Consider the following 13,770-nt stretch of genomic DNA (forward strand, 5'->3'; position numbering starts at 1 on the left):
GTTCTAGCTGTAGGTAGACGCTATCTGCACACGTAGCACTGCGTTGCTCAGGAGGGGCGGACAGTTTTTACACCCCTGAGGCGTGTAGCGATGCCCACCAAATTTTCCAGCGCAGAAGTGTCCTAAAAGTCACGGCCCCCCCGGGAGTAAACTTCACCAGCTCCTCTGTCTGACCACAACCACCTGCAGACACCAGCAGAGCTGGGCACGCCCAGGTGGGCGGTGGCAGGAGTCAGGTGTGTGCAGACAGCGGAGGCCAGCTGGAGGCAGACGCCATGGCTTAGCTGCGTAAAGCACTGTCCTTGTAAGCAAGAGATCATGCGTTCAACTCCCAGGGTGCCTGGCACACAGCATTCAGCATGGCCGGAACGGTGGGACAGATGGGCCTTTGGCCTGACCCACGACAGGTTTTCTGATGGTTTACACATGAGGCTGACAGGCCCTGATAAAGGAGCTGTGGACAGTTTGGAGTTGAGAGGCGACAGGTCAGGGAGTCAGACCCCTCCCTCTGGGAAAGGAGGAGATCTGGGCTCTTGTGTCCAGGGGCCAGCTGTGCCTGCCAGACTCTGTGGGTGGCTCTTCCAGTGATGCAGAGGCCTGATTTGTGTGCCATGTCTGAGAATGAAACCCCCAAGTCCCCTTTGGAGCAATGACCCCAGCCCCAAAGCAGTCAGTCCCAGGGGGAAATGCCTGTGAGTCCAGGGGAACACTTCAGTGCGCCTTGACCATTTTCACCGGCCAGCCCCGCTCCCCACTGAGACACCAGCAGTCACGCTTCCAGCTCCGCCTGATTCAGCCGTCCCAGCCCAGCTGGGGGTATCCGGCTGTAATGTGGTCTCAGATCTGGGGGCAGCTTATTTCGGCTTGTGGGACTCGGGCTGCAGGGCTGTGAAAGGCCAGTGGAGATGCTTGGGTGGAGCCCAGCCTCTGAGACCCCTGAGGGATCAGGGCTTCTGTGCCCAGGCTCCAGCCACAGCTCCAACGTCCCACTGCAGTTTTTAGCCCCTAGGAGCCCCGTCAGATGCACCAGGGCAGCCATGCTGCTTTCAGTGGGACAGCAGAGACGTGCTCTAAGGGAGTGTCTCCATCGCAGTGTGAGTGTGAGTCCCTGGGGCAGCACCTGGAGAGCCCAGATTCACCAACCCCAGCATCGTCAGCAGGAGAGAGAAACAACATTCTCAGGGAGGGCTGCCCCAGCACAGCAGCATTGGGAACACAGGGCTCCCTAGACCTGCGGTGACCAATGCGCTTCCTCCCTTACTAGCGAGGAAGGTCAACAAATACCCTTTCCTCTCTACAGTAGAGGTTTGCGCCCAATTTACACAACAAGTCACGTCCCATAAGGTTTGCAGGAGAACAGGGAGAGAACAGGAAAGAATGTTCGGCTGACAAGGGCCCACCAGTCACAGATGTGGTTTCTGAGACTGGATGGGGAATACATTGACCTCCTATTCCCACAGCATTAATCACAGAAGAAGATTTTTGGAGGGAGGTTTTGGACTGTCCCCAGTGCCAACTAAAAATTTGTGGGGTTGGCTGTTCACAGTTATTGAGATAAAAGGTTCAGGAACTTGTGAGGAAGTCTGAAGGGGTCATGTAAGGACCTCACGGCATTGTCAATAATTACAGGCATCATTTTGGTCAGCTCCCAAGTGGCTAACACGTGGGTTACTCTGTGGAAGGAGCTCTTGGCTGCTCGGAGGATCAGGCCAGGGAGCAGCAGCAGGATTGAGCTGGCTCTGGTGTAAGAGACCCCGATTTTGTTGTGCCGTGTCCTGCTGGCGCTTGCGGCATTCATTTTTCCAGTGGCCATTTTTGCTGCAGTAATGACACTGCCCACTTCTTAGGGGTCCCCGGGGCTGAGATAGTGAGTGTCGCTGTTGTTGTTGGAGAAAGTTAGGTCGGCCAGAAAATGGAGTAAAGTTTTGGCTTGTGGGTGACGGTGGTGCACTAGTTGGGCGCTGTTTAGGGTTCTGTTTTTTCTGCAGATCTGCTATTTGCATGGCCATGAGAGTTGTTTTTAATTCCTTTTTCTTTGCTTTGTCAGCTTGCAAGTTTCCCCAAAACTGCATTTCTGCCCCCTGAATGTGAAGGATTGTGTTCTCTCTCCTGCCTACAATGTTATTTTTAATCCTGTCTCTGATTTCGGGGAGGAGATTGTCCACTATAACTGCGATAATAATGGGATGATTACCTTCCACTTCCGGGTCAATTTGGGAAAATTTTTGAAAGGTGGACAGGAGGCGTTCAATGTATGAGACAGGAGGTTCATCTGGCTTTTGCTTAACAGCTTGTATTTTTGACCAGTCCTGCCACACTGGGATGACCTCAGTGATTGCATTAAGGAGTCCCTTCAAGTCATTGTTCAAAACATTTGGCTCATTATCATTAGTGGGGGGTCCGGGCAGAGGATCATTTGGCCACTGAGGATATAATTGTGCTGTTGCTGAGTAAAGTGGGGGTGCAGACAGTGATTCTGGGGAATCGGGCTGTTTCTTCAGAGTAGGCAATTGTTGCTGCAGCTTTTCAATAGAGTCTTTTTCGCTAGCCTTTATGCTTTGGTTCTTTTTCTTTTCTGCCACATCCTCCCAGAGGCACCAATATTCCATTTGGTTAGGATGTGTTTCTTCGAGGAAGCCTATAAGGTAGGCAAGCTTTTCCAAATCAAAACTGCCCTCTAGTGGCCACTGTTTCTGGGGATTCCCATAAGTATAGGCATTCCAAATGTCCATCAATTTCTTAAGTCTCCTAAGTTTCAAACCTGCCAGCAGTTTCCCTAGCCGACTAAATTCTTATCATCTGAGACAAGGGAGTCCCAGGCTGGGAGGCACCTTTCCCCTCGGTTGGAGACAAACTCAAGGGAGCATTCCAACCCATGTCAGCACTATCCTGTCCAAGGGCAGCACAGGCGTCCAGCAACACTACCCTCTCCAAGGATAGTGTGGGAGTCCAGACAAACTGTCAGCTTCACTCACACTTCTTACACACCGGGAGGGACACCGCCATTGCTTTCAGCAGCTGTTCAGTAGCACTGGCAGCACCGGGGCAGCTGCAGTTCTGTTCTGGACTTCACTCACTCAAAATCATGCGCTTGGACTTGCCACCAGTCAGTCAGCAACAACCCAATACCTATTTGGCTGTACCCAACCTTTTAAATCTCTCTCAAGCCTCCTGGAGAAAATTTAGAAACAAAAGATGACTCTTACCGCCAGCTGGTTCAGCCGGTGACAAGAACGGAGAGACGGACCAGGCGATTTTAAATGGATCCCTTACCCTTCAGATGTGTGCTGTGGCCCGATCCCGTTCCCCGTCGTCAGCCTCTCCAGCTGGAGTTCCAAGCCATCCTGTTCATGACGGCAGTTGTCGGGGAACCTCGTTCCCCTGGGCTACAGTGTCCCCCAAAGGTCCAAGGCCGGAGGTCAAAGCAGAGAGGAAAGAGTGAGATCTGAACGGAAACTTTATTATGCAGGCTGCCAGCTTCCAAAGAAGTGGGAGCCCTGAGAACCAGTTCCAAGGACTCTTTATACAGTTTGTGTAGACAGTTTAGTCTTTAATTTATGAAAGTCTCAGCAGAATTGCCCTGAGACGCGTCTGTAAGCACCAGATGCGCTTGAGGCCAGTTTACACTACAAAGGTACATGATAACCCAGACAGAGGAGCCTACAGGATAAACCATCTCTAGGCAACAAGGTAGGGACTTCAAAGAAGTGCAGATGACCCCCTAGTATCCCCTTACAGAGTGAGGCCTGGTTAGTGTGGAAAAAAAATCTTTTAACCCTTAGAGCAGTTTTTCCCCCACATGCACCCAGCACCATAAACCTGAACCTCCCATATCACTGGGCGCACTGCTTCCTGCACTGACAGAGTCTCTGCCCCATTACTGGGTGACCCAAGAAGTGCATTGACTTTCTATCTGAAAGAAATGGTCAGTGAAAGGTGCTTTATGTGACCACATGGCCTAATGGATAAGGCGTCTGACTTCGGATCAGAAGATTGAGGGTTCGAGTCCCTCTGTGGTTGTGCTGAGCATAGCTAGAAGCTACTTTTGGCAATGATCTGACTGCAGGAAGGAGTTGTTATTCGGCCATGAGCCTTGGCTTCTCCCAGGGGCCTTTCTAACGTTCTGTCCTTGTTGAGGATGGAGAATCAAGACTGGTGTGCAGAGCAGCTTCCCTCTGTGTCTTCCTGGGGTCCTTGTCTCTTTTCAAAGCCCTTTGCTGGGAGCTGTTGCCACTTTCGTACCATCTCCTTAGGCTGGTGCAGAGTGGCAGCTACTTCCTTGTGGGCTGGTTGGTGGGAGGCCTCAGGCCAATGTTTGCTGTTTCAGGAGGTGGGAAGGGAACCAGTTGTGGTCTCTATGGCCTCTGCAGGGCAGGTGTGGGCATGGTCCTCCCCTCCCCTTGCCTGACCCACAGCAGAACTCTCAGGCCAAGCTGGGATCCCCTGGTTAGCAGGAAGGTGCAGTGGCCAGCACTGCCCAGAGAGCTCTGTTCACAGGCCCTTGAACAGCCACTGCAGATGTTCATCACAACACAGACAACGCAATGGCAGAGTAGAGATCTCCACCGCCTGCAGATTTCAGGCTCTCAGGAGCTCTGTGCACAGAGAGGCCCCTGCTAGTGGGAAAAGGCTTTGGCTGGGACTCTTTCGACACCATCCATGGGATACCAGGGTCAGCAACCTTTCCAAAGCAGACTGATGAAATTTGACCTCTACGTATGGTTTGAGTGCCGGTGGCACTTGGTAAAGTCACTCACAGTCCTACTTAGAACAGCTTTATTAATAAATAAATGAAAATTCAGAGCTTTACTACTTAGCTGTGGGGTTGTGTGTCTGTGGTCTTGGGACCCAGCAGGGGCGTCACACAGCGGAGCCTGTCTGGGGGTAAATGTGGGGCAGATCACAAGCCCTCAGCAAAGCTGTCACGTGGTATCAATACCCTCCCCTCCTTACACTAGGGCAGCAGTTTGGAGTCAAGTCCCCCCCGCACCCCACCCCACCAGCATTGGCTTCATGGGGCCCATCCCCACTTACCCCTGGCCAGCCCCTTTGCTGCCTCTCCTCCAGCGCGTGCTTCTGCTGCTGTACACAGTTGCTACGGGTAAGGCACTAGAGAAGCACTGAGGGGAGGGAGGTTTAATTCCAGCCCTGCCCCAGACTCCCTGTGGGACTTGGAGAAAGTAATTGAAAATGACTGTAGCTCAGCATCTCTGTGTGCAAAATGGGGCTTGGGAGAAAGGGGTCCTTGGTCCACATCAACCCTCTAGAGCACAAGGTTCACAAAGGCTGCGCTTGGTTGGCTGGAGTGTGGCGAAGGGCCTGTTCTCCCTGCCCAGGTGCTCTGGTGCAGAGACTCAGCATGAGCAGGGGAATCAGCCCTTTTTTCCTCTAACCTCACTGGGGTATTAATATACCCCACTTTGTACATAAAGCCGCCCTGGCACCCAGCACAGCACGTTCTGGTCACTGGGCTTGTTAAGGTTCTAATCAGCTCAGATTCCTGGTACCTTGACTGTCCCATCAATTCTGTGCTTCTAACAGCTGCCAAACCCCAAAGCCAGGTTCCAAACCTGCTCTGCTGCAGGAGCTGAAAGTGACCCTCCTTCAGCACCCCAGGGAAACAGGAACTGAGTTGGAGTTTTCCTCAAGGAGGAAGTGACCCAGGTTAACCTCTGTTTTAAACAGAAATCTGTGAGGCCCCACATGGATGGTAATATGACAGCATCTCTCCTATTACTCCCCTGGAAGAGAGCAGGCCCCCAAGGCCTTGAGCAGCTTCAACCCCCACTGCCCCCAAGGCAGCTTGACTTTCCCTTTCTCCTCCCTATTTCTCATTTTCATGTATGTAGGTCTGTTTTGCAGACACCTGTATCTCCTGGTGACCAGCTGCTTTGTTCTCCCCTTGTCCTGGGCCCCTTTGACCACACTAAAGGGGTTTAACATAAGCTTTGGCTGACAGACCTTAGCTGACACCAAACAGCAGAGCTCAGAAATCCAACACCCCTCCCGTTTTGCCAAGAGCAAGTTGTCTCCTCTCTCTACTTGGAGCGGATGAATTGCTGGGGGCAGAGTAAGGGAAAACCAAAATTGCATTGGCCAGGACTTGAACCCAGACCAGCTGCTTAGGAGGAAGTTCAGCTAACCACTAGAACACCAGCACCTCCATACTCAGGCCTTACAACACCCAGAAATACAGACCAGTGAGCACATCTGCCCCCACCTACCCCACACAGCCAAAGGGCTTCAGGTGCAGTTCAGTCATCTGCGCCTCTGGATTTTCACCTTCTCTGAGGCTGGCTCCAAGTGTGTGCTGCAGACTATATGATGCGTACTGCAGGGACAGTCTGAGGTGGGGACTTTGACTAGGCCTCTGCCCCACTCACACCTAACAAAGGTGTCGTATGGCCAGTTCTTTCTGCCCCGTATGGGCTTTTTGGGGGGTGGCAGCCCCCCCAATGGGAAGAGGAAAGACTGTGCAAGGCTGTGGCTGGACTGCAGGTGTATCTCAAAGTCATTTACACCATTTGTGCAAAGCTAATTGCTTTATGACTTGGAGATACCTTATATAGACCTTGGGGCCTACTTCGTAGTCTCTGTCAGCCCTCTCACAATGGGGGGCATCAGACCCAGAATACCACGTGCACAATACCTGTACCTCTGAATCCTGAAACTGCAACTCTAGACTAAACTTCATCCAAGTCAATTGTCCGAGGCAGGGCAGTGACTTGGGAAAGGCATAATAATGGCTCTCTCTTTGGACAATGTGGGTATCAATCCTACTGTTCCTTATGTACAAAGGAAGGGCTCTGAGCTAACTCCGCTCAGTACCCTGTCCCACCCACCTCATTCCAGAGTCCTCAGTATCTCTGCAGCTGCCCATGGCTCCTTTCCAATGGGTGGGCTAGATCAGCGGATTATTGTGAGTTTATTAATGGCCTGTGATGCCTAATGGCTCACCTTTGCTATGTGCCCTGGCTGGTGGGCACGGTTGCTGGGCATCTCTGCTGACATCACTATAAAATTCCCAAAGGCCACTGCCCAGGGGTGCTGGTGCCTGGCAGCCTGGCATCACAGTTCTTGGTGTTTGCTGCGCCTGTCACCTACCAGCTCTCACAGATTTGCTGAGCTACATGGGCAGGTGCTGTACATGCAACAGGGATGGTTTTGTGAACTGCAAACGTCTGCAGCTCGCTAGTGGTTTGGTTGATGCTCCATTTTTTGAGAGCAGCCGCAGGGGAGATGTAGTTGTCTCTGGCAACAAGGCTGTGGCCACATTGGGAAGTGATGTGGAAAGGGGTAATCCCTGTCCTTCACTTTGAAACAAGACACTTCAAAATGAAGCAACTACTCACAAAATATGGATCGATGCTGTGATCTGCAACATGGAAGAGACGCCCCGTCACTTCCAAATGGAGCGGCGACACAGCCACAGCTTCCTTTCGAAATAATGGGGCAGGAAATGGTGAGGGCAGGGTCGAAAGGGCAACAAGCCCTTCCTGGCTCACAGGCCAGCTGCGCTATTAAGGGGCCCCTCCCAAACACCCCCCATGCACATGCTCAGGACCTCGGCTGCTTGCAGCACACGACCTCCAGCACAGTGCTCAGCAGAGCCTTGGTTAGCCACATCACTGCCTGCTAAGGGCCCGCAGCTCTTCACTGATGTGGACACCCTTGACATCATGGCCAGCCTGATGGTCATCTTGGCAGCATGCCATACGAGGCTACGTGCTGCCTGCCACGCGGCTGCCTCCTGCAGGCCCCCCCCAAACCCCCCACAGTGCATCCAGAGCACCTTCGTTCCAGGCCCACCGTTGCCTCTGGCAGTACCCCACCAGCAGGGAATGGTGGGACGACATCGTCCTTGGGGAGTGAGATGATGACCATTGGTTCCACATCTTCCATATGACTCGGGCCACGTTCATGGAGCTGTGCCATTCGCTGGCACCAGCACTTCACCACCAGGGCACCTGCATGCTGCCCGCACTCCCCCTGGAGAAACGAGTAGCCTTCGCCGTGTGGAAGCTGGCCACCGCACACAGCAACCGCTTGGTCGACCACCAGTTCGGGGTGGAGAAGGCCACCATCGGGATCGTCCTCGAGGTAAGGCATCCGGGGCCATGCACACAGAGTGGGGTCCCAGGGAAGGTGGACACGGGGAGCAGAGTCCCAGTGGGTGGGTCCCCCATATACTACCACACGCTCACAGGTGACCGTACCCTCCACCATCAGCAGGATCCTCCCACGCTGCCTGGGGGATGTGGATGCTGCCATGGCTGGCTTCGAACAGCTGGGATTCCCCAACTGCATTGGCGCATTGGACAGTACCCACATTGCCAGCAGGGCCCCACCACACAGCTGGGGATGGTACATCATCCAAAGGGGCTACCACTCTATCATCCTCCAGACCCTCGTGGATGCCCAAGAATATTTCATGGACATTTGTGTGGGCTGGCTGGGCAAGGCCCACAATGCCCGCATCCGGCAGAACTCATGGCTCGGCTGCTGGATGGCAAAGGGCACCTACATCCCCCCATGGGAGCTGCTGGTGGGGGACGTGACCATGCCACCATGCTTCATCTCTGATGAGGCCTACCCTTTCCAGGCCTGGCCAATGCGCCTCTACATGGGATACACCAATGAGAGCCAGGCCCTCTATAACACCTGCCTCAACCAGGCCAGGAACACAGCTGAGCAGGCATTAGGCCACCTGAAGGCGCGCTTCAGTGCACCCTGGCGTGCCTGGAGGTGGGCCTGCCCAGCGTGCCCACGGCTGCGGGCGCCTGCTGTGCTCTCCGCAACCTCATGAAGAGCAAACAGGAGCTCTGTGTCACGCACTGGGCACCTGAGGCCGTGTGCACTACGAACACCAGCTGCGGTCGCGTCACCAGGAGCACCGGGATAGGGTGCACTTGCCGGAGGCCCTCTGGGAGGCCTTTGCCTGGGGTTCCCCATGACCTCGCCCTGACCCGCTCCACACAACACCCCCTGCCCCCACCCCCACCCCACCAGCCCCCACTTCCATGCACTCCCCTCACCATCCCCACCTGAGCCAAGAAAAATATAACTGTTAAATATATTCAATGGGTATTTTTGGCAAACAAAGAACATGTGGCGAGGTATATGGGGGAGCAGGGGTGAACTATTTGCATGGGGGCCGGGGATAAAATATTTACATAGGGGGGCCTCAATCCTCCGTGGGGGTGGCTGGTCAGGAACCACGATGGCCCCTGCAACCACAACTGCCCAGGGTCAGGGGACCGTGGCACGGCTGAGACGGGACAGGGGAACAGGGCCGGACTGGGGTTTCTACGGGCTCAGACTCGCGGGGCAGCGGGGAGCCAAGGACAGGCTGGGCTCACCTGGCTACGGCCAGGGCGCCAGCTCCTGCCCCTTGCCTGGGGACATATTGGCTGGGAGCAGAGCTGCAAGGGCAGGGGGAGTGGAAGGGGCACTAGGGGGGCTGTGAAAGAGAAGACGACTGGGGAAGGAGGGGCTGCGTAACAGGAGGGGACTGGGAAAGAGGAGGGCACTGGGGCAGAGGGGGAATGCGGGAAAGGCCATCCATGGGGTGGGCGGCTGCTCCAGCCAGTTGGTGATGGACGGGAGCACAGTGCCAAGATACCCAGCCACCCTGTCGCAGGCTGTCCACTCCATGGAGAGCCATTCCCACAGCAAGCAGTTCTGCTCCTGCCAAGGGGGGTGTGGGCTGCTGCTCCTTCGCCCTCCGTGGCTGCTGTGGGCTCCTGGGCATGCCCGGGGGTTGGGGTGGCTGGCACACGTTGAGGCTGTGAAGACATCAGATGAGAGTTTGATGCCCTCTCAGTCATGAGACTAGGTACTGTGGGCTAGTGGCCTTGTCCCCACCACCGTTCCTTCCTGCTTGTGGTGAGGGGCCTGGGGCGGCCCGTCTGCTGTGGGGTCCATCAACGTGGGGCTGTTAGAGTGGCTGCCGCAGCCCTCCCCACCCTCCCAGGCATATGAGCCTCGTGGCAGCCCATGCCCCTCCCCTACAGTGATGACAGCCATCCTTGGGTCCCTGGCCCATGGCCACATGCCCAGGCCCATGCTGGCTGTGCAGAGAACACTCCCGCGGCCACATGGCCAGGGCATCCCATGCCTGGTCGTACCTGAGAGTTACTCGGGTGGTTTGGGGGAGGCCTGGGTGGAGGTAGCCCGGCTAGGGCCCTCGCAGGTCTCCGTGATGTACAGTGGTCCCTCACTCCTGCTGTCGCTGTCCCTGTTCCTGGAAGGTACTTTGAGGCCTGCAGTGGGGGGGTCATTGAGGGTCCTGGCTGGGGCTCCTCGCCCTGCCCCTCCAGCTCCACCGTCTGCAGGGTCTCCTTAGGTGGTGCATCCTCCCTGGGTCCCAGCAGCTGGTGGAGCTCCCTGAAGTAAGGCAAGGTGGCCGGCGCTGCCCCTGACTGCCGGGCTGAGTCCCTTGCTTCAGCATAGCCCTGAAGCAGCTCCTTCACTTTGGAGCGGACCTGGTCGGGGGTCCGGAGGGGGTGCCCCCTTGCAGCAAGTTTGCTGGAAAGGCAGGCGAAGGTGTCCGCATTTCTCTTCTGTCCCTCCATCCTGAGGAAGACGTCTTCTTTCCCCTCCAGACAGCCAGCAGGTCCCGGATTTCAGCTTCCAGCCAGAAGGCCCATCCTCTTTGGAGGCTGCCCAGAGCTCTGGGGGGGGCCTGCTACCCAGAACCCTTAGCTCCATGGGAATCCTGGGGGTCTTGGCTGCTAGCCATCTGTCTGGCCAAGGTGAGGTGCTGCTTTCTGGGGGTGCTTCAAAGCGTTGTCTGGCCACCTTGTGGTACTACATCTGCCAGGACACTCTCAGCTTCCTGCAAGAGATTTCTGTGTCCCTGCAGCTTAAAGGCACCAGTAGCTGACAACCATAGAGCTCTGGTTTCTGGCTGGGGTGTTGCTGTGCTCTGGGGAGGGGCTGGCTCTGGGGGGGACTTTTCATTTTGAAATGGCAGCCGGGGAGCGACTATACACATTTGATTTTTGAAATCCATGTCAAAAGGAGGCATTTTTTCCAACCCGGGAGTGGAGCAATGACTTGGAAACGAAATGAACACCTCTTAATTTTGATGTTGATTTCACAACCAGCAATTTCTGTGCAGTCGCTCTCCTGCTTGTTCCGAAATTGCCCCTCATTTCAAAAGAGCTTTCAAGATGAATGGCTTGTGTGGCCACAGCCGAACTGCTGCCCAGCCCCGCCCCATGGCCAAGGCTGGTATATTGTTTGGACTGCTCAGCCCTGCTAAGGAGGCACTGAGCCCGATTATAGGCGTCCCTGCCCTGCTGTAGGGGCTGAGCCTGACTAATGAACTGCAGCCCTGCCCTGACCTAGGGCTGTGGCTTCTACCTTCTCTGCCTGTGTGTGCTGCAGCCAACACTGCCCTATGGCCTGTGTCCATATGCTGCCCACCTGCAGCCCTGTTAAAGGGGACTGGGTCCCATGGAAACTGCTGGGGTGGGGCGCAGAACCAATGGCCCCACGGCAGCTCCAGCTGGGCACAGCCAATGGCTTTTGGGACAGGCTAGGCCAGGCTCAGTCAGAGCTGCTGCGTTAGCTCAGTGGATTTATTGAGGACACCGTCACAGAAATGGCCTGTCCCGGGGCTGCTGGCGCAGGACTGGGAACATCTCACCAGGGAAGAACCTTCCCTTCCCAGTTCACAAAGGTCCCGTTGTGCTTCTCGGAGAGCGTGGAGAGCACCCCTCGGACACTCTCGTCCACCGCCAGCGGGGCCTGCGGTGTGTGGGGGGAGCAGAGTGAGGGGGGAGCCTGATCTGGAAGCGACCCAGGACACCAGTGGCCCAGAGGCAGGGCCCAGCTGGAGTTCCCTTGAACTTCCCTCCCGAGTAGCATGAATTTTCTTGCATGTACCAAGGCACAGGGGTGTGCAACACACAGCTGTTGTGTGACACATCACCATCACACTGATGCACACAACACAATTCGTGTCGTGGGGCCGAGGGATGTGAGTGGGGGAGGGGCTCCGGGCTGGGCAAAGGGTCTTTAAAGTACTACTTGACCGCTTTTTGTTGTGATAGTGTATAGACCAGCACAGCTTCCTCTCTGTTTCTAGTACCTACCTCTACCTTTCAACAGGTGGGAAAAACTAGTCACACCACACTTATAGCTATTGGGTCAAAGAACTCAGCAAACCAATTCAACCCACACCCCTCCCCCCAATCCTTTAAACCAGGGAGCCCTGTGTAAGCAATGTCTTACACAGCTATAGCGACTGCCCTGTCCCCCACAACAACCCAGAGCATTGGTGAGATCCCACAACTCCCACACTGCGTGTCAGCATAAATTGTGATTTTACATCAATGTGTTTACAATAGACAAAAATCTCATGGCTGACTTGCTACCCATTAGGCTTTGCCTGAAAGATATCATGCATGCACACCTTTGCATTCTCATGCAAATGATCTCTGGGAGACACATTCCTCCCAGCCTTCAGCAGCATTGCCTTCCTTCTGCCACACTCCTTACACTTGTGTTTCCTTTTTGTTTGTTTACTGTAACTGTCAAGGCAATGTCTCTGGGTTACAAATAGGTGTTGTGTTGTAAAGATTAGATTATTTGCTGTTTTAAAGTGATGTGATTAAATTCATTCCTTCAGCTCCTTTGGAGACATAACTGGAGGTGGCTGACCCTGGGCAAGCCTTGATGAAAACCCTCAGTGCCTGGACTCTGGGTCTCCAGGACTTTTCTAAGGGAGTTAGGATTGGTTGGTTTTAAGGCACTGGAGAAAACCAATGAAGTGCCCATCCACAGTTACAGGATGTCTCCTTGGCACCTGGTTCACAGCAAGGCAGCCTCTTGCTGACAAAGCCACCGAAACGCAGAGCTGCAGCTTCTGAGAATAATCTGATTCCCCTTTGCTGCCCCACAGCTGCTCCCCAGGGCTGGGCCTGGCCCTGGGAGCCTGTAGGACAAAGGAGGCCTTGACAGTGCCTGTAGCTCCATCACACTCACTCAGCAACAGCTCTTCCCTGTGCTAATGGGTTCCACAGCCACCCTGTCCTGGGGCTTCCCCTCCCCAACACTGCCAGGCCTGGCCAGGGTCTGTAAGGGCCTCTCCCTGCTCAGAGCCCAGGGACAGCTCCAGCCTCCTCCTCCCTGCTGTACTAGGTCCTGTCCAGTTTCCTCCTGCTCCACAGCTCCTCCCTAGCAGGTTCTGCCTGAGCCGCCCTTCCTGGTCCCCTCCTGCTGCTGGCTGCTCTGGGTCTGCCCCCCTGCAAGCTGAAGGGGATCCCTAGGGTTCTGGCCTGGCCTCTTGGCCCCTCTCCTTCCACACCGTGTCTTTGGGCCACCTTCCCCGGGCTTCACCTGCCATATCTGTGCTGGGGGATTCGCAATCTCTGCCGGCCCCAAGGCCCTGTCTGCTCCCACCCTGCCCTTCTCCTGGGGGTCTATCTCAACATTGCCTGGAACTGAATGCAGCTCCCCCAAGTCCCAACCTTCCCACAAGCCCCCCCCCGCGCCCTTTCTGCCCACAGGTTAAGGGAAAGCGGCTCCCCGAGTTTGCCTGAGCGAGGTCCAGGCTGTCTCAGGAGAGGAGACGTTGAGTTCCACCCAAAACAGAGCCGGACTTAGGTGACTTGAAAGTCAACCTGTGATGCTGTCTCGACACGGGACCTGGCACAGCCACTGGGTGTCAGTTCCCCACAAGGTCAGCACAGGCGCCAGCGCCTGGGCACGCACAGCCCGCGGCCGCGCAGGGCGGGCACACGTCAGTGCAGGCAGCGGCGA

The 13,770-nt window shown here is 55.3% G+C and overlaps 1 non-coding gene across 1 annotated transcript; it reads left to right on the top strand.

Moving 5' to 3' along the window:
* Nucleotides 1–3,947: 3,947 nt before the first annotated feature.
* Nucleotides 3,948–4,020, top strand: TRNAR-UCG (transfer RNA arginine (anticodon UCG)). Its single transcript has one exon. It is a non-coding gene; the product is annotated as a tRNA-Arg (tRNA).
* The last annotated feature ends 9,750 nt before the right edge of the window (nt 4,021–13,770 follow it).

The sequence above is a fragment of the Carettochelys insculpta genome, chromosome 25 (assembly GCF_033958435.1).
Source record: "Carettochelys insculpta isolate YL-2023 chromosome 25, ASM3395843v1, whole genome shotgun sequence".
Taxonomy (NCBI): domain Eukaryota; kingdom Metazoa; phylum Chordata; order Testudines; family Carettochelyidae; genus Carettochelys; species Carettochelys insculpta.